Source organism: Cervus elaphus, chromosome 12 (assembly GCF_910594005.1).
Source record: "Cervus elaphus chromosome 12, mCerEla1.1, whole genome shotgun sequence".
Classification (NCBI taxonomy): Eukaryota; Metazoa; Chordata; class Mammalia; order Artiodactyla; family Cervidae; genus Cervus; species Cervus elaphus.
In genome coordinates, this window is record NC_057826.1 from 49,317,877 (window position 1) to 49,345,317 (window position 27,441).

The 27,441-nt window shown below is 44.3% G+C and overlaps 1 protein-coding gene and 1 long non-coding RNA gene across 6 annotated transcripts in view; one reads left to right on the top strand and one right to left on the bottom strand.

Moving 5' to 3' along the window:
• Window positions 1-12,274, bottom strand: part of LOC122705188 — a 42,294-nt gene extending 30,020 nt beyond the window's left edge. Inside the window, exon 1 of the long non-coding RNA XR_006344052.1 lies at window positions 12,218-12,274. This is a non-coding gene — a long non-coding RNA (uncharacterized LOC122705188). The remainder of the gene's footprint in view (window positions 1-12,217) is intronic.
• The window catches only part of LIPC (lipase C, hepatic type), a 181,688-nt gene that overhangs the window by 118,060 nt on the left and 36,187 nt on the right, over window positions 1-27,441 (top strand). The gene's annotated exons all lie outside the window — the stretch shown is intronic.

Genomic DNA, 27,441 nt, shown 5'->3' on the forward strand with positions numbered 1-27,441 from the left:
TTTCTATCTGCAGTGCATGGGCTTCTCATTGTGGTGGCTTCTCCTATTGCAGAGCCCAGGCTCCACGGCACACAGGCTCAGTAGTTATGGCTTGAGAGTTTTAGAGCACAGGCTCAGTAGTTGTGGCACTTGGGTTTAGTTGCTCTAAGCAAGTGGGACCTTCCTCAACCAGGGATTGAACCCATGACTCCTGCATTAGCAGGTAAATTCTTAACTACTGAACCACCAGAGAAGCCCTAAATAAGGAATTCTTTAACTTAAGAGTCCATAAACTCTCTGGGGATCTGTGGATAGAATTCAGGAACATTCATGAACTTGAGTGGGAAAAATTATCTCTTCACTAACCTTTAACTAGAATTGAACATTTCTTTTGATTATGAACATAGGCAACCAAGCAAAACAGATCACATTATGGTTGTTGCAAATATTTCCAAATATAATTTATGTTCACAACAACTTCAAAATTACGGTTGTTATTAGATTGGCTGCTGGATCTTATTTAATGCATGATGCAATTTGTATTCCCCTGGAAGCAGATAGAGAGACAGAATTCAGTGTTCAGAGGTTTATTAGGGAGGGCCTTTGGGATCCATGCTTACTAAGGGAGGAGAAAGAAGCAGAAGCAGGTAGGGGAGCAGTCGAGCCTCAGTAGAGACCCAGAAGCTTTGGTCAACAGCACAGTCAGCTCTGGATGTCAAGTGGGCTGTCAGAATCACCCCCATTAACCAAGATGGCCCGCCTTTAACTCTCACCTCCACCGTCACTGGCCATGTGGATGACCTTGGGTGAGGCTCTTCTCTGCAACTAAAGCAGACCCTGAAAGACCAGTAACTGAAGGCCACTTGCTGATCACACTGCCAGCATCCAGGGCAGCATGTCCTTCCTAGATGGGCATCTGGACAGTGCACTGCCAGGACCACTTAGATAAAGGAACTCTATAGGTATCATGGTATTTTATGTCCTACATTTGAAATCAGTTCCTAGGCTTCATCAGGCTGCCAAAGGGATTCACAGAACAAAATGGTTAAGAACCTCTTAGCTGTCATTTCTCTAAACCCCTTCTCCTCCCCCTTTCCTAGCCCATCACAGCACCACAGTTACCACAGTCACATATCCCCAAAACATTCCTCTTCAGTCCAATACCTCAAACCCATCAAGGCTGGAAGAGGCCTGAGAAGGTCATTTTCTTCTCCATCACTGTCTCCAAATTTTTCTCTTATTTTCAGGCTTTTATACATGTTTCCACCTTTTCCTCTCTTCCACCTATACCCACCCCATCCCCACCCCATTCCCTGCCTGTGCTGAACCTGGATGCAGACCTCACTGTGCTCCCTCCACTGAGCACTTCTCACGCTGCTGGCCTGCTGCCTCCTCTGCCTTCTCCACTGACCATCAGCCCCAGAGGACAGGACCATGGCCATGACGGGACAGCTCATCTCTGCTGCACCACTGGTGCCAAGCACAGTGTAGGCACGTCACGTGTCTTTACGGCAAGAGGAAGAGGGAGGGAGGGAAGGAAGGACTGTGGCCTGCTGTGTCAGTCTCAATCATATCTCACCATAAAACAGGGGACCCCAACCCCCAGGCCGTGGGTCAGTACCAGTCCTCAGTTAGGAATCAGACTGCACAGCGGGAGACGAGCAGTGGGCAAGCAAGCGAAGGTGCATCTGCCACTCCCTATAGCTCGTGTTATCGCCCGAGCCATCCTCCCCACCACTTCATCCATTAAAAAACTGTCTCCCACGAAACCGGCCCCTGGTGCCAAAAAGGCTGGGACTGCTACCTTAAAGGATTCTGGCCGTTCCACCCCTCTTTTCGGTCTGTGCACTGGCTTTTCCTCCCCATGCGTTAGCCCAGAGCTCTATGTTCCCTGTTTTCACCGATGCATGGCTTGCACTGGGCCATCCACCCCGTGTACTCTTCTTACCGGCATGTTTTATATAAAGGGACCCAGCCTCTGTGGTTGGTGATAACTAATAGTGCAAAGCCCAAAAAAGTGTAGGGAAGAAATAAGGAACTAATTTCCAGCTAATTCACCAACTTGGTCATCATCCCCAAACAGACTGACTCTGCTGTATTCCAAGGAATAGCATCCCCTCAGACCAAGGGGGCCCACACCTTGAAAGCTGGCTCCTCAGGCTTCTGCTGGAATCAAGCAGGCCTCTTCTCCCACAGACTGGTCACTGAGCCATCAGTGACCTGAGGGCCATCAGACTCTGAGCCTCCACTCCTCCACCTGCTCGAGTTAGGTGCCGATGCTGCCTGTGCAAGGCTCTTGGCTCTCGGGGACCGAATGGAATTATCTTCCCAAGTGCCTGGCTCTCAGTAGCCCTTATTAAATGGGTGCTTCATCATCTCTCTTTTCCAACCCAGCCACTCATCAGACAGCACAGACCTGCCATACGGAGGACAGGCACTTTCTCATTAGCTCACAACCTTCTGCAGCTTCCTAACCAGAAACCTTGCTGGCATCTCTAGTTTTTGTCCCAGCCAAGTAGCCCACCAGCAAAGCAGCACAAACAAGTGCCCATAGAGTGTGAGTACCAACCCAAACTGTGAGACACGCGGGCAGCAGAGCCAGAGGCTCTCTCTGAACCACGGATGCCCCCCACCCACACCTTATCTGCGGCCCAGGCAGCCTTTCCATAAGGGAGAGAACAGGTTTCTTAAGAAAAATCGTCTCTTTCCAAGCTGCATTCTCACAGAGAATGATAAATGCCCCACACATTCTCCTGGATCTCACTGTCCCAATGTGTGCAAAGACTCCTATTAGTTTATTTAATCTACAAGTATACCACCCTGAACACGCCTGAACTTGGCTGATCTTGGAACCTAAGCAGGGTTGGGCATGGTTAGCACTTTGATGGGAGACCTCCTGGAAATACCAGGTGCTGTAGGCTTTTGGGCATCCCTCATAGCTCAGTCAGTAAAGAATCTGCCTGCAATGCAAGAGACCCAGATTCGACTCCTAGGTCAGGAAGATCCTCTGGAGAAGGAAATGGCAACGCACTCCAGTATTCTTGCCTGGAGAATTCCATGGACAGAGGAGCCTGGCAGGCTACAGTCCATGGGATCGCAAGAGTGGGACATGACTTAGCGACTAAACCACCACTATACAAGTAATAGAAAGCTGAACCCTCCACATGCCAGGCAATGTGCTAAAGACTTTACAAAGTTATTATTCAATATAAAGTACTATTGTAATGGGATTCCCTGGTGGCTCAGAAGTAAGAGATCCACCTGCCAGTGTAGGAGATGTGGGTTCAATCTCTGGGTTGGGAAGATCCCCTGGAGAAGGAAATGGAAACACACTCCAATATTCTTGTCTGGGAAATCCCATGGACAGAGGAGCATAGCGGGCTACAACTCGTGGGGTTGCAAGAGAGTCAAACACAGCTTTGTGACTAAACAACGACTACTGTAAGGCTGTGAGCACTGTATCCACGTTATTTACTGGTTTATTCCTGGTATCTAACCTAGCACATAATTAATTAAGAAAGGAAGGAGGAAAGGAGAGAGGGAGAAAGAAAAAGGATCTATGTGTGTATGTGTGTATGAGTGAATGGATCATGAATGAAGGGAGATGATACTAATAAAATGCCTGGGACATTGTTGGCACTCAAGAAATAGTAGCTTTCTCACTGTTCTACTGTCTTCGTACTTGATCCAGCCTCAGCAGGACATCTAGACACATCCTACTGAATCAAGGCTCCTGTACACTTTGTTACTCTCACTCGCTTCATGGATGAGGGAGTTGAGGTTCTGAGGAGGTGGCTCAGATATGGCAAAGGCCACAAGGTCACTTTGTCTTGTGGCCAGGCCTGGGACTTTGTCTCCCTCACTAGAAACCTCAATGTCTTCAGAAATGACAGGAGCACCTGTAGGACAGATGGGTATCCTCATGTAGGCCCTTCAGTCTAGTTTCTGATGACCTGCACCAGGCTGGTCCGCAGGCAGCTGTCCTGAAACTCACACCACCAGTGATGTGGCCGATGGAGTCCATGAGGACGACAGTGCTTCCTTCTGGCTGTCACCTAATGGATACGCTAATGGACACACACAGAGTGCTGGCACACAGCATCTCACTGCAGCATCTCAATAACCATGCCTGGAAAGCGTCATTATTATGTGTCTTTTAGAGATGAGTCCGTTGGGGCTTAGGTAAGAGACTTTCCAGAGTCACTCAACTAATGCCTGGAAGAATCAAAACTAGAATCCAAGACTCCTGACTTCCCATCCTGGGTTTTCTCCTCTGCACTACAGAAAAAGGTACGAAAGATTAATTAAATAACCACCCACATTCATATGTAATTCTACCATGTTTCCAGCTGAGATGTTTCTAGCTGCTGATCCAACTCAAAGTTATCCTTCAGTTCTCTCCTGTGATTCCTTCTTAGTCCCTGGAAAGGGAGAGTGAGGAAAGGAGAGTAACTGAGTCCTCATTAAATGTGCGCCTTTAACTCAAAGAAACGCAGGCAATAACTTATCCCACTGCATCTGCCATGGGGCTCTCCAGTGATGATGGCAGATCCTTCAGGGACATGAACCACAAATACCCCATCCAAACGTTAGGCTCCAGAGTGGGGGAAGGGAGAACTATAAGTAGAGCAGACTTTAAGCAGGTGGGACCCACTGTGCCCACAGGATGCCCTCTCGTTGGTTTGCATGAATTAGTGCTAGATTGGAGCTAACAGACAACTGACAATACGTATTAGAAGTCTTTTAAAAGTTCAAGTCATTCAGCCTATAGTTTTACTTCCAGGAATTTATTCAAAAAGGTATGAATCTGGGTTATAGAAAGAGGTCCATAAATAGGAAGGACTGAATCACGTGTTGTTTATATTTGGGGGGAGGGGAATGGACACACCTTAAACAACAGCAGTAGAAGACTGGAAAAATAATTCTGACACAACTACACTTTGAAATTCTTTGTGGACATTAAAGCCAATTATTGATGCCATGAGAAATGTCCAAGACAAAACATCAAGTTGTAAAATCAGGACTCTACTTAAGAAATATGGATATATTTATATACACACAATTTTCCATATATATATACATGCAGCACATACCTCATTTTTAAAAACTAGACAGAAACCATAATCCAATGAGTATCTTTTATTGTAGGATTACAAATCATTTTAGATATTTTTCTTTGTACTTTTAGTGTGTCTATTTTTTAAGTTTTCTACAATGAACATTTATTCCTTTTTTAATAAAAAAAAAAAAACTGCAGTTTTTGGTTTGTTTTATTTTGTATTTTTAAGAGAGAAAAGCCCATTCAAGTCAGAGGCAGGGAGAGATATGAAAAATAAGGACAGAGGTCTTTGAGCCAGGAAGGTCCCAGGAAGGTGGATGGATAACCCAAGGAGGCTGAGCCAGCCAGGCTGCTTGGGCACACCACAGGGATCAAAGGCCATGGAGTGACTTCTCTAGATTCAGTAGTCTTTTCAGAAGGCAGATGGAGATTTGTGCCAATCCCACCCCATCTTAAAGTGGTCTGGCTGTGGAGTTGGAGCCTTAGCAGATGCACATGACTTGGGGTCAGGTACCAAACATGTGCTGAGCATCTGCTGCATGAGGTACAAGGTGGGAAGTGGGGATGAAATGTGAAACCATAGGCCCTCTCCTCAAGATGCTTGCAGTCAGCATGAGGAAGTGAGATGGTCATAAAAAGAGGAACTACCACAATGGGTCTGTATAGTCAAAGCTGTGGTTTTTCCAGTAGTCATGTACAAATGTGGGAGTTGGACCATAAAGATGGCTGAGAGCTGAAGAATTGATGCTTTCAAACTGTGGGGCTGAAAAAGGCTCTTGAGGGCCCCTTGGGCTACAAGGAGATCCAACCAGTCAAAAAGGAAATCAACCCTGAATATTCATTGGAAGGACTGTGCTAAAGCTGAAGCTCCAATACTTTACCCACCTGATGCAAAAAGCTGACTCACTGGAATAGATCCTGATGTTAGAAAAGACTGAAGGCAGGAGAAGGGGATGACAGAGGATGTGATATTTGGATGGCATCACCAACTCAATGGACATGAGTTTGAGCAAACTCTGGGAGATGGTGAAGGACAGGGAAGCCTGGCGTGCTTCAGTCGGTGGGGTTGCAGAGAGTCAGACACAACTGAGCGACTAAACCACCACCACCACCACAATGGGGCTCACTCAGCAAACATTCTCCAGACCTCAGGGCCAAAGTGCTTCCACCTCCATTAAACTAGGCAAAACAAAATACACTAACCCAAAAAAAGTCACCAGAAAAAGGTACTTAGCAAAGATGACACAGAGAAGCACACAGAAACAAAAAATCTCATCTTGTCCAAACTGATGACCATTTCATCCCAAAGAACAGTCCACATTTCTCGGGCCTCTTGCCCCCGAAGAAGTCTAGTTTTCACAGCCCGGGGCCCCAGATTCCACTCAGCACCACCGGGAATCAAGGAGTACATCTAATAGAAGCTTGGCAGATTCAGGTTTCTCGACAACTCCACATCCCTTTCTGACAAGGAGCCATTTTGAAAGATGACACTCCTTTGATGTGAATTTGCAGCCTGCCCCATTAAGGAGGCTTCCTTCAGAAAACATTTTTAGGGCAACCCTGTTCCAGACACTTGCTCCCAAGGACAAACTAGAACAAACTCTGCACCAGCTCAAACCTTTCAGAGCTCTTTGATGATCAGAATCAAGGGAAAATATTAGAACGCGTGTGAGTAATCCAAATATTCTCAACAGCCTTCAAAGCAAACCGTTCTTCTTTACTCTGGGAAGCACGGCTCAAGCAAAGCTGGCCCATTTGGCCCTAATTCCCATTAGCTAAGCCAACCCCTTAAAAAACAAACAGACCTGAGAACAATGGGAGGAAGTCAAAGGTAAGAGGAGGAAAAGGGAAGAGGAAATAGGTACATGAAAGAAGGGGCCGGAGGACTGGAAAACAGACTGCAATTAGCATGTGCCTCATTTTATTACAAAAAGGAATGAGGGCTCAAATCCCACAGCCCCCTCAAAGAAACTGCTTGAGCTCACGCCTGTGCAACCACGGAGTCTGAGGAGCCTGGAGGCAGCCGGTATCTGTGTCCTGTCTCCACTCACAAATGGCCAGGCACTGGCCTCACCACATGCAACCGCCTTTCTCTAGGGTGTGGAGAGAGGGGTGTTTCCACTTCCAAACCTCAAAGCCATTTGCTCTCAGATAAACAAACATCTCCTCTGCCTCTGCCAGCTTCGCCCAGCCGGAAAGTCGTACTGCTAAATTAGTAGCATTTCAATCACATCTGTGACAAGTTGGCGACAGGCTGGGGTATGATGAGTGGAGCAATCAGCTGTTGTTACAGGAAGGAGGCATGTGGACAGAATAATAACAGAGTGGTATAGTAATAATCATCATTGTAATGGTCCCCATTTACATAACATTTTTAATTGCCAGGATAACCAAATGCGCAAGAGCGCCCGTTTGCTGTCAGACAGACCTGAGACAGAAGGCCTGCGCGTCTGCTTTCTGGTGCTGTGGCCCGGAGCTACTTTCTTGACCTTTCTGAGCCTCGGTTTTCCATCTTTAAAAGGATAATGACCTCTGTTTTGTAAGGCCATTTGGAGGTTTGAATGAAATAATGTCTGTAAGGCATTTATACAACATTACAAGTATCCTAGTTGTAGTAATGTTGGTATTATAAGTAGTATTTTTATTATTTCAACCAGTCTTGAGTGCTGTTTCATTTTGCCCTTAATCTCACACAGGAGAGAAAGTTTTAACACTATTTGGCTGAAAGTAAAATAGAGACCCAGAAAGGTTAAATGTCTCTCCATGTAAAGATGAGTAGTTAATGGGGAAGAAAGGACTGTGTGTTACTTTCGTGTCTGCAACAAATTGCTACAAATTTAATGGCTTAAGATATTTTGCTGCTGTTGTCACTAAATCATGTCCCATTGTTTTGTGACCCCATGGACTATAGCCCGCCAGGCTCCTCTGTCCATGGGATTTCCCAGGCAAGAATACTGGAGCGGGTTGCCGTTTCCTTTTCCAGGGGATTTTCCAACCCAGAGATTGAACCCATGTCTCCTGCACTGACAGGCAGATTCTGTACCATCTGAGCCACCAGGGATACCCTAAGATATTTAGCAAAAGTTATTACCTGACAGCTAGACAAGTTGAAAGTCCTAAAATGATGGTGTCAGTGGGGCTGTGTTGTTTCTAAATACTCTGAAGAGAGAATCTATTCCCTTGTCTTTTTCAGTTTCTAGAGGCTGTCTGCATTCCTTGGTTCGTGGCCTCTTCCAATATGTTCAAAGCCAGCAGCCTAAGAAACCACGTGGCTACCTTGGGCCCGTCTAGATAATCCAGGGTCACTTCCTCATCTCAAGATTCTTAATTTAATCACATCAGCAAAGCCCCTTTTGCCATATAAGTTAACATACGCAGGTTCTGGAGATCAGGATGTGGACACCTCTGGGGAAGGGTCATTAGTCAGCCTACCACAGACCGAGTCCTGTTCTGCAGAATATAACCATTAGGATTTGGTTGGGGTTTTGTTTATTTCTGTTTTTGTTTTGCTTAAAACTATTTATTTATTTAGCAAACATTCTGTGCAGGGCACATTTATAATTTATAACCTGTTCCTCTCTAGGCATAACCACATCAGAATCAAGCTTCATTAGTGTGAAATAGAAGAGGTCTGTACATACATAACCTAAAACATCACTGAAACCCAGACTTTAAATGTGAAAAGAACTTTGAGAGATCATTAGCCAAAACTCATATTTTATACCGGGGCAAACTCAGACCCAGAGAAGTAATATGATGTCCCCAATGTCAAAGAGTGAGTTTATGAGATGTTTTGAGACCCTGAATTAGACCTGGAGGAATAAAAGCAAACTGAGAGACATCTTGGAGACAAATATCAACTGGCTGGAAATTAAGTTAAAGAGGTGTAGGAATCAGAGGTGCCTGAAGTTCATAGCATGGGAGTGTCATGAGCTCAGGATATATAGCAGAGGAAACATGTTTTCTAGGGACAGTAATGTATTTAATGTGTTCTGGAACTTGGACCTCTTTTTGTAGGACTGGCTAAGCATCACTGTGAAATTTCCAGTACTCTTTCTTGTTATGTACTCTCACAACTATGGGCATGAAACTGTAGTCTTCAACTGATAATCACTGATCACTGCCTTTTTTTTTTTTTTTTTTTTAGTGATATACTTTATTTTTTAGAGCACTTTTAGGTTACAACAAAATTGAGCAGAAAGTACAGAGTTCCAACATATCTCCTTTTCCCACACCCAACTTCCCCCACAGTCAACAGCCTGCATCTGAACAGCACACTCATTACATTTGGGGAACCTACACGACATACCGTCACCCAGAGCCCATAGTTGACATTAAGGTTCATTCTCGGTGTGTTACATCCTCTGAGTTTTGACAAAAGTTTAACGACATGTATCTACCATTGTTGTACCCTACAGAGTAGTTTCACTGCCCTAGAAATCCTCTTTGCACCACCTATTCACCCCTCCCTCCCCCTGCCCCCAGCCCCGGTTACCAATTAGGTTTTTACTGTGTCTATAGATTTGCAGGCAGTGCTTTTTCCTTCCTGCTATCACTGAGTTAGGCCTCGGGCTGCTTTTAAGATTTTCCTCTTAATCCCTGATTTTAAGCAATTTGATTGTGCTGTGCTTCAGCACAGTTTTGTTGTTGTTGTTGTTTGTTTGTTTTTCATGTTTGTTAACATCTATGTGCTTAAAGTTTTCATCAAATTTGGACACTTCTCTGCCATTATTTCGTCAAGCATTTTTTTATGTCCCCTCTTTCTTCTTTGGAATTTCCAGTTACATGAACGTGAGACCATCTTCAATTGTTCACAGCTCCCTACTGTGCTGTTCACTTATTTTCGGTCTTGTTTTCTGTGTTTCACTTTGGAAAGCTTCTACTGCCAGGCCTTCAAGTCCACTGACCCTCCCTTCTGCAATGTCTATTCTGTTATTAATCCCACCCAGTGTATTGTTCATCTCAGACATTATTTACAATCTCTAGAAGTTCAATCTGTATTTTTTTATATCTTCCACACTTCTTATCATGCTTACATGTCTTCCACCTTCTTGAATATATAAAACATAGTTACAACAACTGTTTTAATGTTGGGTTTTTCTCATTATAGGTTGTATTTTCCTACTTCTTTGCATGCCTGGTACTTTTAGCTTAGAGAAGACAGTATGAATTTTACCTTGTTAGTGCTACATATTCTTGTATTAAACATTCTCTAGCTTTGTTCTGGGATGCAGTTAAACTATTTTACAGCAATCTTTTTGAGGAGTGCTTTAAAACTTTATTGGATAGGACCAGTGCAACCTTAAGGGCTAATTTACTTTACTCTGGAAGTGATAGCCTTTTATTTTTTTTATTATCTGTTTATTTATTTGGTCATGTTGGGTCAGGTCTTAGTTGCAGCTTGCAGGATCTTTATTGCATGTGGGATCTTTCACTGTGGCACAGGCTTAGCTGTGAGCTTGGGATCCTAATTCCCCAACCAGGGATCAAACCCATGTACCCTGCATTGAAAAGTGGATTCTTAACCACTGAGCCACCAGGGGAATCCCAGGAAGTGATAACTGGGAAGTGAATAACTTAGTCAATGCCTTATGTTTACACGTTTTTTTCACCTCTGCTGGTGGAACACAACTCCTCCCAGCCTCTGTGAGTGCCAGGGGACTGTTCCCCTCGATCCTTTCTGCTCATTCTTTTCCAGCCTCACAAAGATTCCTCACATGCCTGTGCTAATCTCTGTCAGCTGAAGACTAAAGGGAGGCCCTCTGCAGCTCTCTAGAGCTCTCGCCTCCTAATACTCTTCTCCATAAGCTCAAACTGCCTCGGAATTGCCTCCCAGCTTTCTCTCCCCCTCCAGTGGAAGGGGCCTGTGAGATGAAAACTCTCCTTATGTTGCAAAATGGTCAAGCTCTCTGCATTCATCTCTCCTCTCTGTCATATGCTTAAAACAAGTATTTGAAAACTGCTTAATTATACTTTGCCCAGTTGTTATAAGGTGAGAAAATCAATCTGAATTCTTTTTTTTTTTTAATGCACATCATACATTAATGCTGGGTTTCCATGGTGGCTCAGACAGTAAAGTATCCAGGGAGACCCAGGTTTGATCTCTGGGTTGGGAAGATCCCCTGAAGAAGGGAATGACAACCCACTCCAGCATTCTTGCCTGGAGAATTTCATGGACAGAGGAGTCTGGCAGACTACCATCCATGGGGTCACAGAGTCAGACACAACTGAGTGGCTTTCACTTCACATATGTTAATAATCAAGACAATTCAGCTGTTTTTCTCAAGTATGTTTCAAAGTTAGCATATAACCCATATGTGACAATATTGCTGTGTTTTTAGTCATTTTATATTTAAGAGTCCAAAATATATTATAGTCATAAAATATTAATGTTTGTGAATGTCAACCAGTTTTTAATTTATATTCCTTCAGAAACACAATATCCTTGTCATACACACTAATCCATATCACTGAAAACAACCAAAGATGATAATTCACAAACAGTCTCACCTCCACATAAAAGTATAAATTGCCCTGAAAACCTGTAGGTCAAGTTCTCAACCTCTGAAAACAAGCAAAAATGTTCCAGAGCATGTCACCGCAGCCATGTATTTGAGCTTTGTACTTACACATTGTTTTATATATTTATATATATTTATAGCTTTAGATTTGAGACCTGAATTCTTATTCCATCCTGGTTGACAGGAGAAGTCCTTTGGTATACACTCATGAATACTAGAATTTGGGCTGGCTCTCTTAAAACCATTCAACCAATCTCAACCCTGTATTAACCCTGTATTAAGATTCTTAACAAGACTGCTGATGTTATTAACAATTACAAAATACCATGCCCCACACTATCCATTACCACACTAAAGTCTCCCTTCAGCACCATATTTAAGTAGAATTGTTCACTACCTCACCTCATCCTCTTAAAAAAGGAAAGTTCCCTGATGTTTTAATAAAGACCTAACATTTCTTTGGCACAAGCCCCAGGCCTCTTGCCTCTCGCTCTCTGAGGGTTGTACCCCTCTCTACATTACATGACACAACACTCAGCTGAACAATATTCCATCAAACCATTATTGTCACAACACTCCACATCCTCACCCAGAAGGGCCTATAGCCCTCAGCCTCTCCCGTGACAAAATCAAATCCAAGATTCAACCCTAAAAATACCTTTCTTTTCTGAAGCAAACCCCTTTGGAAGTCTCACAAGATTTTAAAAGAGACTCTGCAGACTGTAAGTTGCAGTTTGAGAACTGCAGCCTTAGAGAATGGCAGGGATGTTTGCAGCCCTGCCCACAGTTCCAGGAAACACCCTTTTTGTGTGAGCGCCTTTCCCACACAGATGTGAGAATGAGGCTATGACCTTGGAAACGGAACACAGGAAGACAGAAACCCTGCTGAGCATGTTCTCGCTCTGACATTAGACAAAAAAACATCCATAGGCTGGATCTGCTGTCACAGTCCAATAAAACAATAACATGTAAGCATTTCAAAGTGATTTCACTGACATCCTCACCTGACCCTGCAAAAAGTCTGTAAGCAAGAGAGGCTGGCAGAACAGTTCCCAGCAAAACATGAGGAAAGTGAGCCTCAGTGGTGTGAATGAGGTCAGATGGCTACTTGGCGACAGAGTAAGACCCTGAACTTCTAGGGTCTTCTAACTCTAGGTCAAGAACTCCTCCCATTACGCCCTGCTTCTTCTCTCCCTGTATTAGAAAGCAACCTCCGGATTTCGTGTGGATCCTAGGCCAGGGTTTCTCCACTGCAGCTCTACTGACATTCGGGGCTGGAGAATTCTTTTCAGATGTGAGGGTGGAGGGCACTAGCCTGTGCGCTGCAGGATATTCAGCAGCACCGCTGGCCCCCACTCACTAGATACCAGTAGCACCTCCACTCCGACTCTTGACAACTAACAATATCTCTAAATGCTACCATATCATCCAGTGTCCCCATCAGGGGAGAGAGAAAGGGAGACCAAAAAGAGTACCCCTCAGTTGAAAAGCACTGTCTTAAATGATGCCTAAGAATGCTGTGCCTGTGACTGAGGGGGTGTCGGGGACAAAGTTTGTTCTGTAAAAGGAGAGACAGAAAAGCAAAAGAGGGACTTGTGCTTATCCAATGAGTCTGGGGCCTGGAACCCAGCAGCGAGGTACAGAGAATTGTTCAGCACCTGGGAGTTAGCTAGAAGGTTCTCTTCTTAGCCATACCCTGAAGTTAAGCTCTTGTGTTCTCATTCCCCACCCCTTGAGGCTCAGCTAACTCTGAGTGGCCCAAACTACTTTCCAAGGAGACAGTTCCAGGAGGCAACACAGAATTAGTTAACCTGACCAGAGGCAGTATGACACAGTATTATAGTTATGATGCAGGTTCTGTTCAGGCAACACCATGGATGAACAACACATATTATTAAGTGAGTGAAGTTAGGCATAAAAAAAGCACATGCTAAAAAAAAAAAAAAAAAAAGCACATGCTATATGAACCCACTTACATGAAGTACAAGAACAGGCAACACTAATCTCTGGTGACAGAAGTCAGAGAGTGACTAAGTCTGCAGTGGTATTACCTGGAGACAGATTTCAGAGGACCATCTGGAAACAGAAATGTTCTGTCTTGCTCCAGGTGGCGGCTACAAGGTTGTAAACAGAGGTAGAAACTCAGAGGTCTACATTTAAAATTTGTGCACCTTACTGTGCATGAATTATACTTCAGATAAATAGATAAGCTTTATCACCTCCATAAAGAATGTCCACTCTGGAGCCAGGCTGCCCGGGTTTGGAGAGGACTCTCCTACCTCAGAGGATTTTGTGAGCGGTCAATAAACTGTGTGGGGTACAAGAAGTACACAGTGAGTATTAGCATCATTATAATTAAAGGGACCACACTTCTAACCAGCAGGCAAAGCTAAGGATTAGGAGAGGTGCTTCTGCATGGAACTAACTCCTCTCAAGGTTATGTGGCAGCCTGGATGGGAGGGGAGTTTGGAGGAAAGTGGATGCTCATATACATACATCTGAGTCCCTTTGCTGTTCACTTGAAAAAATCATAACAATGTTAATTGGCTATACTCCAATACAAAATTTAACAAATTATTAAATAAACTGAAAAATAAAAGGAGAGGCGCCTCTAGGCCCCTCTGTCATCCCCTCCTTCCACCCTGTCACTGCGTTGAAGACAGAGTGGTCCATGTGGTTGACGCACGACAACTCAATTAATCCCTTTCCTTTGTAGGTACCCCCCCCCACCCCCCCGTCATCAAGACAGACAGACACCTCTGCCATTATTCTGTCTTGCTTAGCTCCTCCGGAATTCTCTCAGGAGGCGTACTTAGGCTCTACAGAGCTGTCTACAGAGCTCTTCATCAATAGACTGAACATTTACAGAACACAGCATTTCTGATCAAATAGTTCATTCCGCTGAAGACGGGGGTATTGTACTGTGTCCCCTTACAAGTTATTTTTGGCAGAAGCAGCCCTGGCTCTTATCATCCATTTCTTCATGTTTTAAGGGCTTGCATTAGAGGAACTGCTGTGAAACAGATGAAATGAGGAGCAGATGGGATCTCTCTGTACCTTTCTCCCAGCTGTTTCTTGGTAGGTTTACTCCCAATATCCTTGTCACTATTTGCTCTTGCTATCTTTTATTCTTCTCTTTGAAAAGTGGTTCAGTCCATAGGAAATAAACACAAGACTATGTACAAAGAGCATTCAATGGTGTGTCAGGAAACTTGGATGCTGGATCCATTATCCAGATGTGTGAGTGATTTATATGTGTTTTAACCTTTCTGCACCACAGTTTTTGTTTTGTTTTAATCTGTTAGGTGAGTGACTATGGTTTATGAACATATATTAGCCGTGGAAGTCCTCCTAAAAACAAGACTCCCAGAAAAAAAAAAATATATTAAAACCTGAAAGCAGTGTTGTTTGGGTTAAAACAGAGGTGGACATCAGGAACCTACCCTCTCAAATTCTGCATCCCCTCCCCACACCCCACAGCAGCCCCCAAAGTACCTCCACAGGGCCCTTAGGCTTAGGATCCTAGGAACACAATTTAAAAACCATTACATTTGGTCTTGTTTTTTTAAGTCATTTCTCAGCCAGGTAAAATACTGGGTTTTCTAAAGGGTCTTTCTTTCTATTTATTCCACAATTTTAATTCACAGACCCTCTGGACATTAAGAAAACACATAAGTAAAATCCTATATGACATATCTGCATGGAAAAAGCTGGAAGGAAATACACCAAAAAATTAAGGATAGCCGTCATTTCTAAGTGATGAGAATATCATAGCAATGATCACAACAGATATTGTGTGGTTCTCACGTTCTAGCATCACAACCCATAACCAACGTCTGAGAAGACCGTTATACCTCTCTGTTGGGCTGTGTCCCGCAGGCCTGCAGGTCCTGGAACAATACCTACACTGCGTACAGCCCACAACAGACAAGACGAGGCAGCAATGTTTGCTACTCAGGAGAGAAGGAGGCTGAGCTTCCCTGGTCACTCAGCAGTAAACAATTCTCCTGCCAAGCAGGAGACCTGGGTTCAATCCCTGGGTCAGGAAGATCCCCTGGAGAAGGAAATGGCAACCACTCCAGTACTCCTGCCTGGGAAATCCATGGATAGAGGAGCCTGGCAGGCTACAGTCCATGGGGTCACAATAGAGACAGACAGGACTTAGCAACTCAACAGCCACAAGAAGAGGAGGTAGGGGAGTTGTAGGGGAGTTGACTTCAAGTGGGCTCACCAGTTACCAGGGACACCAGGACTTGGCCATGTCCCTCATAGAGCCTCAGGTTAACAACCATCACAAGGCAGGTATTTCCCTTGCCTTCACTAGAGTAGCTTGTGGTTGTCACTCACCCATGTCCAACCCTTTTGCAACCCCATGAACTATAGCCCACCAGATTCCTATGTCCATGGGATTTCCAGGCCAGAATACTGCAGTGCGTGGCCATTTCTTTCTCCAAGGGATCTTCCTAACCCAGGGATCAAACCTGGGTCTCCTGCATTGCAGGCAGAGTCTTTACTGCTGAGCCACCAGGGAAGCCAGAGCAGCTTCCAGACACAGATGAGTGTGCGTGCGGCTCTACAGGATACAGGCACGACGGAAAACACTTCTCAAATGGAATTTCCTCCAGCGTGTCCCATGAGATATCAGTCCCAGAAATGTTCAGCCACAAAAAGGTATGGGGGCAGGGGACAGGGACGACTTACCCCTACTCCAAAGCACAGTTGATGTTTAAACAACGCCGATCTGCATTAAATAGACTTAAACTGTGCAAGTCCACTTACATGTGATTTTTTTCCTGTACTTATTTTACAGATCTTTAAATTAACTAAGTATGGGGGGAAGTTTGTGTTCAGTTAGAGATCACAATATGGACTCAAAAGATCTAGGATTTGAGTCCTGATTCTATCTAAACTGCTTCAGCTTCCTGCCCCTGGGTGAGTCATTTATCTCCCTCTTTGTTTTTGAGGCAGAGATAGCAGGACACAGAGTTTCCACTGCATAGGGTGTTGGCACCCCAATCCCCACATTGTTCAAAGGTCAGCTCTAATCGAGTTTGAGAATCACAGCATACCATTTGTCCCTCCTAGAGATTAAATGCACAGGAAGTAGCATCTTAACGTCTCTGGCTAGCAGAAAGCCTGATTAATGTTGCTCAATACCACATCTCCCAAATTTATTTGACTACAGAACTCTTTCCCCCACAACCCCTATTAATATCTCAACAAATTTAATATGAGAACAGGCGTCACAAAGGCAGTTTTTAAAAACTGAATTGTGAGGCTTGAAATAAATGAGGAAGGGCAAAAGAGGAGAGGAGAGAGAAAGAGATGATTTGGGATCTGGAGGACTTTGAGTTGAAGACAGAACAAAGGACTGTTTATGATTCCAAAGAATGTCTGGAACTTTCTTCTTATCTACTAGTGCCTTTTTTCCCAGCTCATTCCTAGAGAGTAGACAGAGGTGAGGATGACTGTTAGTAGTTGAACAGCTCACAGTGTGGAGTCCCTGCCCTTACCTCCCTCTTTCTACCACAGTTGGCTGACTGTGACACATCTTTGCCTAGGAAGAGCAGAAAATTGAAATTATCCTGATAATTCAGTTCAGCAAATACCCTCCTCTGCAGCAGCCTTGTGAACACAGGTGCTTAGAGCATATAGATGCCTAAGACATGTACTGTTGTTGTTTAGTTGCTAAGTCATGTCCATCTCTTTCATGACCCTAGGGACTGAAGCCCATCAGCCTCCTCTGTCCATGGGATTTTCCAGACATGACTACTGGAGTAGGTTGCCATTTTTTTCTCTAGGGGGATCTTCCTGATCCAGGGATCGAACTCACATCTCCAGCTTGGCAGGTGGGTTCTTTTCCACTGAGCCACCTGGGAAGCCCAAGGCATGTACCACTCAAAGCCTAGTCAAAAAGTCAGCAAGAAGACAAAAAATCCCTTCCTCAAGGTCTGCAAAGGGGTCTGGGTAGCACAAAGAAGGGGCCCTTCTCCTGACCAGTTGTCAGATGTTTCTTGAAGCTTCAACCCTAAAGCATGCATTCTCATTCCTTCCAAGGTGAGGGCTGAAGTGTAAGAAGGGGAGCGAGAACTCCCAGCAGAGGGAACTGTGAGAGTGAAATCATGGAGGAAGGAGATGGCAGGGCTGCCGGGGGCTCCTGAGCAGCTGGGGCTGGGGGACAGAGAAGGATGGAAGTGCCGGGTAGAAGCTCATGGATTACTGCTGCGCTGAGCTGCAGTTGCTGATAACAAGAGGAGGAAAAAGAGGAGGGAGAAGGCGGAGATGACTCAGGGGGTAAGCAGGTGCCTGGAACAAGGGGCACACGAGAGCAGGATGAGGATGTCAGCAAAAGCTGGTTGGAGGTAGGCGGTGTAAAGTCAAATTCAGTCCTCGACAACTTGAGCAGGTTATATAAGAAGTCTAAGCATTGATGGTGATGATAATGGTGATGATGATGACAAAGATGACCGTGAACTCTACCTCCCTTCTCTTCTGGTTGTGGGAGTTGTGGGGGAAAGCAGAAGACAATAATCAGAAAAGAGCTGTCAGGTCTTCTCTGGAGAACACCTGTGGGTAGGTAGAGCTGAAACAAGCTTCCCCCATCCATCCCTGTTGCTTTCCCCACACCCCCCAGGTGTCCTTCTGCAGAAGACAGATAGGCCGGGCTGTTCTTGCATCACCACTCCCAGGACCCCACTGGTCCACATCCAAGACATCTTCTCCCTATTCTCCTTCCTCCTCAGGACCTGCCTAAGCCTAGCCCTACAGGCCTGATGGCAGCCCCTTATGGGGTGATCCCACCCTCCTTCTTCTGGCAGGTTATGGTCCTCAGTGGTCACCTCCTCAGCTTCCTCCACCCCTTGACTCCCCAAAAAGCCTGGGATGAGCCATCTCCCTGCAGAGGCAGAGAACCAGTAACACTACATACAAAACAAGGTCACACTGAAAACAGAATAGCAAGATACCCTCCTCTGAGAATGCATTATCTCCAGGGTAGATATGGAATTCTAGTAACACATTCCCTGGGAAGTTTTCAAATCCAGACACACTGGAGCCTTGTTTCAGCCTTGAGCTGGGCAAAGACCCCAAGCTCGCCTCCAGCCTCCAACAGGCCCGGGCTGCTGCCCCTGCTCGGTCCTGGAGGACGGCACTTCTTAGGCCAGTCTTGCAGCCCCAGTGCTGTGGGCAGCGAGCCTTACCAACTCCAACCCCAGGCCCGGCTTGTGCCCTTCTGTATCTTTATGCTTCTGCTCCTTCCTGCTGGCCTCTCTGAATGCCACTGCTTTCTGCCAAGACCACAGGCACTCACACATGCCAGCCCCATCCTCACTGATTTCGTGGTTCTGTGTCCACTTGAAGAGCCCACCTCATTTGCCACCCACATCCGAGATGGCAAGCAGAAGCTGCCTGCTTTAAAAACTTCCTAATTTCCTCCAGAGTTCAACTGCTTCCAAAAAGCCTGGCACATCTCAGCTGCCAGTGTGAAGTGCGAGTTCCCAGAGATGCCGATGGCACTTTCCAACATTCGTCACTTTTGACACATCTAAAATATCCTTGCTCCCAGCACTCCAAGAGCACCAGCCCAGATGGCCTGGCTGCTGGGGATGTGTCATTCTCTGAAAGGCCTCAGAGAGGCCCTGGGAAGAAGCTTCCTGACTGCGACGCAACTGCTTTCCTCTCACACCCCCTCCACCCACCCCTTCCAAAGCTGAGCCAGCTGAGTCCTCCGGGACTTCCTTCTCTGCCTGGCTTTCATGCTCTAGGTAGGCTTTTTCCCATAGAATTCCTCAAACTTGGGCTCCCCACGACGCCAAACAATTTGCCATTTGCTGAGTCCAGTCCTACCAGAGACGAAGCTGTCCACTTGGGAAGCTCCCTGTGGTACCACTTTTACTCTTTCAGACCACTGAAGACCCCACGGGAAGGAGCCTAATGCCCTGACTTGTTCAATAGCTGAAGTTCAGGGCCCCTGAACCCGAGGTCAGTAAAGGCATATATATATGTTAGTTTATCTCTGGGTTTTAAATTCTGTTCATTGGTCTGTGTATCTCCTTTTATGCCAACACCATACTGTTTTGATTACTATTGTTTTATAATATAGTTTGAAATCAGGATGCCTGACGCCTCAAGCTTCATTCCTTCACAAGATTGCTTTGGCTATTCAGGTTCTTTTGAGGTTCTATATGAGTTTTAAATGCTAAGAGCTGACTCACTGGGAAAGACCCTGATGCTGGGAAATACTGAAGGCAAAAGGAGAAGGGGGCAACAGAGGATGACATGGTTAGATAGCAACACTGACTCAATGGACATGAATCTGAGCAAACTCCAAGAAACAGGGGAAGACAGGAGCCTGGCATGCTGCAGTCCATGGGGTCGCAAAGAGCTGGACACAACTTAGTGACTGAAAAACAACATAAGCTCTAGAACCTTTTTTATTTCTGTGAAAAATGCCTTGGGTGTTTTGATAGGGATTGTATTGAACAACAAGATTGGTTTGCTTTTGTTTTCAGATAGTTCATTGTTAGTGTATACAAATGCAACTGATTTTTGTATGATGATTTTGTATCTTGAAACTCTACTGAATTCATTTATTAGTTTTTTGATGGAGTCTTTAGGATTTTCTGTCCCATGTGCTTCAGCTCACATTCCCCCACCCATGGTTCACTTTTGCCTTACAGAGTAACCCTGGGGCTGTTTGACCAAGTTAATGCTTAATGCTTTCCTCACGCTGCAAGTGTTTATCTTTGCAAAGCGTCAGGCTCAGATTCCAGAGCAGGAGAGGCCAGCATTCCTGTGAGAACAGATTCAGGTGTCCCCAGGTCACCCTGTTCTGACTCTCCCTTTTCTTTTTGCCTGATTAGCTCTGGTCTCAAAAACTCTGGCATCTTTTATTTACTGAAAGTCAAAGATAGGGTGGTCTTAGGAGTCACACATCTCAGAACCAGAGGGACCCTGAAAGCTTCTCCCAACCTTCCGGTTTTCCAGAGGTGGAAATTGAGGCCCAACTGGTTTTGGGGAAAAGCCAGGTCTAGAACCGTGGTCCAGCTGAACTCAAAATGCCAAGGATGTCTCACTGTACCACCATGGAGACCTCAGAGCTGGCTGGTCCTATGTCCTCATTTTCCAGATGAGGAAACCAAGGTCTAGAAAATTAAATGACTTGCTCAAGGTCAAGCAGGATGAGTTAATGAGAAACCAGGACCTAAGGAGATCTGCCAACACACATAGTCCACCAGTAGTTAAATATAAGTGAGATAGTTCTGGGTCTAAAGCCACATTGTCTATACAACAGATGGAGAGGTCCAAACAAGAACACATTCAGTTGCTTATCTCATGTGAAATAGCTTCACGTCAGACTCTGAGCTCTCTTCTGAGTCACCATAAACACAATTCAACACAGCCACACTCTAGACCATAGGAATGCAACTGTGAAGACTGATTCCAGGGACCTCGTGGCTGGCAAGCCTCCCATGGGGTGCTGAAAGGCCTAGCAAAGGAGATTTATGGGTCTGTCCCAGTGGGTAATTTAACTTCCTAGGGTGCAAGAGAGCCACTCTCTGGGGACTTCCCTGGTGGACCAGTGGTTGAGAGTCTACTTTGCAGTGCATGGGTTCAACCCCTGGTCAGGGGACTAAGACCCCACACGCCGCAGAGCAACTTAGCCTGTGCGCCACAACCAGACAGCCCAGGAGCTGCAACTAGAGAGTCTGTGTACCACAACAGAAGACCCCACGTGATACAACTAAGACCCGTCGCAGCCATATAAATAAAGGAGCCACTCTCAGAATGAGGCTCAACTCAACAACTTCCTGTGTGACCTTGGTCAAGATACTTATCTTCTCTGAGACCCAGTTTCATTGGAGATAGCATCTACTCACAGAGGTGTTATGAGGATGGGATAAAATATAGAACTCCAAGTTATCAGCAAAAAGTAGATGATAGCCGCATAAATAGCCCTTTCACCAGCCTTACCAATTCCTCCAGCACCCCATCACACCTTAATGAAAACTTTTGGGTTTTATGGATTCTCTGGGTGGGTAGTAATTAGTTACACCTGTGGGGGACTTGTAAGATTGCTTCAGCTCCACGTCAGCAAAATGATCCCACTATTTAACCAAGTAATCCTACACCAGGTAATTCATCCTCATGGGAATGACTATTTGAAAAGAAAAGCTCTCCGTGTGAAGTTTATTGCAGCTGTGTTACAAAGGTGAAAAGCTGAAAACACAATGCTCATCTCAGATTGAGAAATGGATACATAAATTACAAAGTACTCCCTCGGTGGAATATTACTCAGCCTTCAAAAATGATGAGTATGAATACTGTAGGGATATGGAAAGATGTTTATTACATAATGTGAAATTTTAAAAAGCAAAAAGCAGTTATATCTGCATGGTTACATTAAAAATGTTATTTGCTTCTGATTATAGAATAGAAACATGGGAAAATAAAAAGTCAGTTGATTAGGGTGATGAGAATGTGATTCTATAAAACTTGTTTTCTACTGTTACACCACTTCTGTGCAACAAATACGCTTTTTAAAGAATAGGAAAGAAAACTCAATACTCGCTCCAGAAACAATTTAGCTGAAGGCAAGTTTCATTTGTGGGGAAATGCCTGGCACAGAATAGGTACTGTGGAAGTGTTGGTAGAAAGAATGAACGAGTAAAGCGAAGAAGTGAATGAATAGAACACCAAAGCCATGCCATTGGAAAGCCAAATCAGATCAGGAAGAAGGATTTGTGTTCTCTTTTTCTATTTAAGCTACCGACCCAAGGTCTGTTTGGAAAAGCTATCCCAGGTTTACTCTTCCTGTGGAGCTGAGAATACAAGGGTAGATGCGGCACTGGCACACCTGAGCAGGTACAAAGGAAGATAAAGTATGCGCAAGGCTAGGAAAGTATCAGACACATAGCGAACATTCAGCAAACCTTGACCGCCTGCATGACCATCAGTAGTGGCCAGAGCAGAGGCAATCTATCAGAGATTACCTGGTCTCCTCTGAAGAGGAGTGTTATTGTGGGAAGAAGCTGGACTGGGGACAGAAGCCCTGTATTCAATCTCCTCTTTGTCCTTAACTAGCTCTATAATTTCAGACAGGTCAGTTTGTCTCTCTGAGTCTGAACATCTTCATCTTTATATATAAAACAATTTATTGAGATATTATTATTTTGAATTTATTTTCCTACCACCACCATTACTTAGTTTAGAGGGTTTTTTTTAATGTTTTTGGAGGGGGCATGCCTCGAGGTATGTGGGATCCTGGATCCCCGACCAGGGATCAAACCTATGCTCCCTACAGTGAAAGCTCAGAGTCGTAGCCACTGGACGGCCAGAGAAATTCCTAGAAGTATTTTCAGGACTGAGAGCATGAGCCACTTGAGTCTAATATATGTTCTTCTCTTTTGTAAAAATCTAAACTCATCAAAAAGATAACTCTAAGTATCCCCAAAAGATGAGAAAGTGAAAGGATGCTTAACTCCCTGACTGGGAGAGGATAAGGGCTGGTGTGTCCCCAGGCAGCAAGAACCCAACCAGAGATTTCATGACACTCTTAAGGGAGGAGGTGGCGTGGTGCCCCCTTCCTCACAGGGCTTCCCATCCCTAAAGTACAACCCCAAAAAGTGGAATTTCTGAAGGGACTGTGTGAAATGGGACTGTGTGAACTGGACCAGATATAAAAAATTACTAGTTCAGAGAGTCCTTTGCACAAAATTGGGATAAATGGACTCCACCCAAACCACACAGGATAGGGACTCAATGCCTCATTTAAGCTGATCAAAAGAAAATAAAGGAATGTGCTGCTTGCCACTCAAGCTCGGTGGACTAAGATCTCACCCAGTGGTGAGCTTGTTTTTTAACTGATGTTCTCTCAAAAACAAACACACACATGCCTTGAAATGTACCCAACTTCCATGGTGTAAATATTCCCATGTGGCCAATTTCAAACTACCAATATTAAGTCCCTGAACATGGAGAGTTGAGAAGAGTTGCACACACCTCTGGCACCAACACACCACTGGGATTCACACGTTATGAGCTTTCTGTGTCTAGAAAGTTCTCAAAGACCTTTCTCAGCATTAGGATTCATTCCAGGACAAAAGTCTGAGGCTAATTCATAATGGTTAAAGCCATTCACCTTTATCAAGTATAATCTGCTGATTCTATTTATGTTGAAATATGGCCTAGTAGAAGTGTTGATACTCCTACCTTTGAAAAACACCCCTCCACAAAAAAGAGCTGACCCCTTTGTCAGTAAGTCGATGTAAATTTTCCAAGCTGAATCTGTTCTTCCTTTGATCTTGTGGTCCTGTGGCTGAGAACAGACCATGCATCAACCCTTAGGGTTACTGAGAGGAAATCCATAAATCTTTCCTTCAAATTGTTTTAAAACGATATATTTAATCCATAACTCACAATAATCTTAAGGGTGAGATTAGGAGTAGAAGACTACTTCTGTGGTGGTGGTGGTGGTGGTGGTTTAGTCATTAAGTTGAAAAAGTTGAGTCCAACTCTTGTGACCCCATGGACTATAGCCCACCAGGCTCCTCTGTCGTGAGATAGGACTGACTACTGCTAGTCCCATTTTATAAGGGAGGTACAGAGAGGTTAAGTAAATAACCCAAGGCCATGCAGCTAGCAAACAGCAGAGCTGGGTCATCTGAGCCCAGAGCCCAGACTGCTAAACTCTTCATAATCTCTCACAGCATGACGTCTCTCTCTGCACTCACAAGCCACGTACAGGATGGGGTTCATCTTGGGTCTCTTCCATCCATGGGGCCAGATTAGAAAGGAGCCAGCAATCTCTCTTCTTTTCTCACCTGGATATAAGTTACCCAAAAGCAAAGATCAGGCTGTTACACAGAAACTCTCAGAATGATCATCAATAGGGAGAATAATTTTTTTCACCTTTTCTCTCTTCACTCAATTGCCCTTGAGCTAAATAAGGTGGCCAACTCATCCTGGTTTGACAGAATAATTGGCTACCCTACCTCAAACCAATCCGGAGTGGAATATACCCATGACTTTGGAACCACTTTAGGGAAGTAAGCCCCATTACCCCGAGAGGATTCCAGTACAAATGGACAGATTTTCTGAATGGCATACTCTTTCATAATCAGATTTCTTGAAAGAAAAAAAAAAAAAAATCTGATTCAAGCCAGAATTCCAAGGAAGTACAGGCTAAGAAGAAAGTTTGGAAAGGGGAAAAAAACCAACTTTCCAGCAAGAAAACACAGCCTCTATTTACTTTCTTTCCTGGAATCCACAAAAGGGGAAGCTGTAGTCTGAGACTACAGGATAGCCAGCAAAATCAGGCAGAGTAGACAAAGAAAACAGAATACATCAGACTTGTGACAACGGTTTTCCTTCCATCTCTCATCTCATCATCTTACATGACAACAAAATGGTGAAGAGTAGAAAGCAAAAACAAAGACTCAAAAAGAACAGGTGAAACAGGAATTCAAAAGAGGATGGGAAGATGGCAACCTCTAAAAGGTAATAACTTACCTCAGCAGCTCTAGATCTCAAAGCTTTTTTGAAGATCTGCTATAGAGTTAGCCAAAAAATTTGTTCAGATTTTTCCATATGATGTAACAGAAAAACTCTAACAACCTTTTTGGCCTACCCAATATAAAATAAATTCATTTGAGGCAAACTTAGGAATGTCTGCTGAGTTCAAAACAATATTCTATAGGGAAATATATTCAATATCCTGTGATAAGCCATAATGGAAAAGAATGTGAAAAAAATATATGTATAGCTGAGTCACTTTGCTGTACACCAGTAACACAACACTGTAATTTAACTACACTTCAATAAAAAATAAAATTTAAAAAAGTAAAATTAATAAATTAAAAAAAACAATAGTCTAATGACCTGAAAAGTTACCCCAGCCACTTCAAGTACCTCATAGGAGCAATTTATGTGTGGGGTCCTTTGGGTTCAATATTACAGTGCAGTAATGTGGGGGTGTCACATTAGCTGGGGGATACCACAAAGATTAGTAATTGTACTGTGCTATATAACTACTATACCAGTAACTAAACTGAGAAATTCAGGCACAGAAATATTTGTAAGATATTAAGTAAATGGGAACGTGGGATATTTGGGTCATTGCAAAATTCAGGATGGCAGGCGTGAGAGAAGCACTGCTCACACCTTGGGCAGAAGGAGAAGCCTTGGGCAGAACCTGCTTATCGTCAAAGATCAGCAACAGCAGCTGAATCTGGAAAGGCACAGCAGTGAAAACATTCTCATTCAGGTTTTTCCATCCTGCTGTTGTCCTAGAAATTCTGAAGTCAGTGTTGCCCATGTACAGATCACAGGTCTGACCACAGCATCCAGGGGCAGAGCTTTTGCTACATTCATCTCATAGGTTTGTTCCATCCTAAGCAGAGGATAAGGCCCAGAGGATGTTCAGAGTAATCATGAAGTCAAGGTCTTCCAGAGCCCGACAGTATTTTCAGTATGTTAACCAAGTGAAATCTCATGCACGTGCGCGCGTGCACACACACACACACACACACACACACACACACACACACACACAGATACAGAGTTAGTCATTTAAACAATGAATGTGAAGAAATTTCTGTGGCGGGGGAGGGGCATATTCATCCTTGCAGCTCCCGTCTTATGCACATGTGTCCTCAACACTAGCCAATATACACGAGGTGCTCGACAAACATGGAAGGGAGCAGAAGCACCCAGCTCAGGCATCACAGGCAGAAGACAGGTCCTGACTCCTACCAGGGCTTTTTACTGTAGAATCGTAGGTTCTGCCCTAAGCCAGCTCAGTTGCCTGCAGTCATCCACCTAACGATGTCCTTCCCCCCACCAAAAAAAAAGAATAATAATTAACTCTTATATGAAATTTTAGGAACGCTCAAACCTGGGGGCTGACTTAACAACAGAGAAATCACTTATTGTAAATAATATCAGAACTGTAGTGGCTGCACCCAGTTTCTCCTTCTGACTAATTCTGAAGCTGTTTTGCTGCTCTGGGAACCCACCGTTCCATGGAGACAACCCCAAGCCTCTCCAGCCCCTCAGCTTGCTTTGCGGGGTTACAGGGGCTGACTCCCTCGGAAGGCTTTGACTGTCGGCCTTAGTTAACATTCTCCCTCTCAAAACCATAACCTCATCCCCAGCTTATCACCGGTGTGTATTTATCTGTTCTAAAGACACGAGAAAATAACGATTTCAGAAGACATGCCTGAAGAAGGAAAAGTTCCTATCCAATATAATGAGGACCAATTTCCTCACACATAATGAAATCATTGAACTTCCTAACCATTTACTCATGAGTTGTGAGGCTGAAATGAGTTCATACAAATAAAACTGTCGGAAAAGTGCCTGGCACAGAGAAGGCACTCGATAAATATTAGCTTTAAAAAGTGCTGAATATCAATTTGGATGCATATGCCTATATAAAGAGATACAAATAAGATCACACCTAAGAAGCCAATGATTCTACTTTGGGGAATCTTTTTTTTCCCCTTTTTTAAATTTATTTGGCTGCTCCGGGTTTTAGTTGCAGCATGCTGGATCTTTAGTTGTAGCATGTGGGATCTTTAGCTGCAGCATATGAACTCTTAATTGCAGCATGTGGGATCTAGATGCCTGACCAGGGATTGAATCTGAGCCCCCAGCACTGGGAGTGCAGAATCTTAGCATTGGGAGTACAAGGAAGTCCCTTCATCAGGGAATCTTCACTAAAACAATACTCATAGATTCAGACAAAGATTTATGTATCAAGACGGTCATCAGAGCACTGTTAGTAACAGGAACCAAAAAAAAGTTAACTGGAAACAACCTAAATGTCCCACAATAATGAAGCAAACAATGCTACTTTCCAAGCATATTTCTAAAGAATTTTTA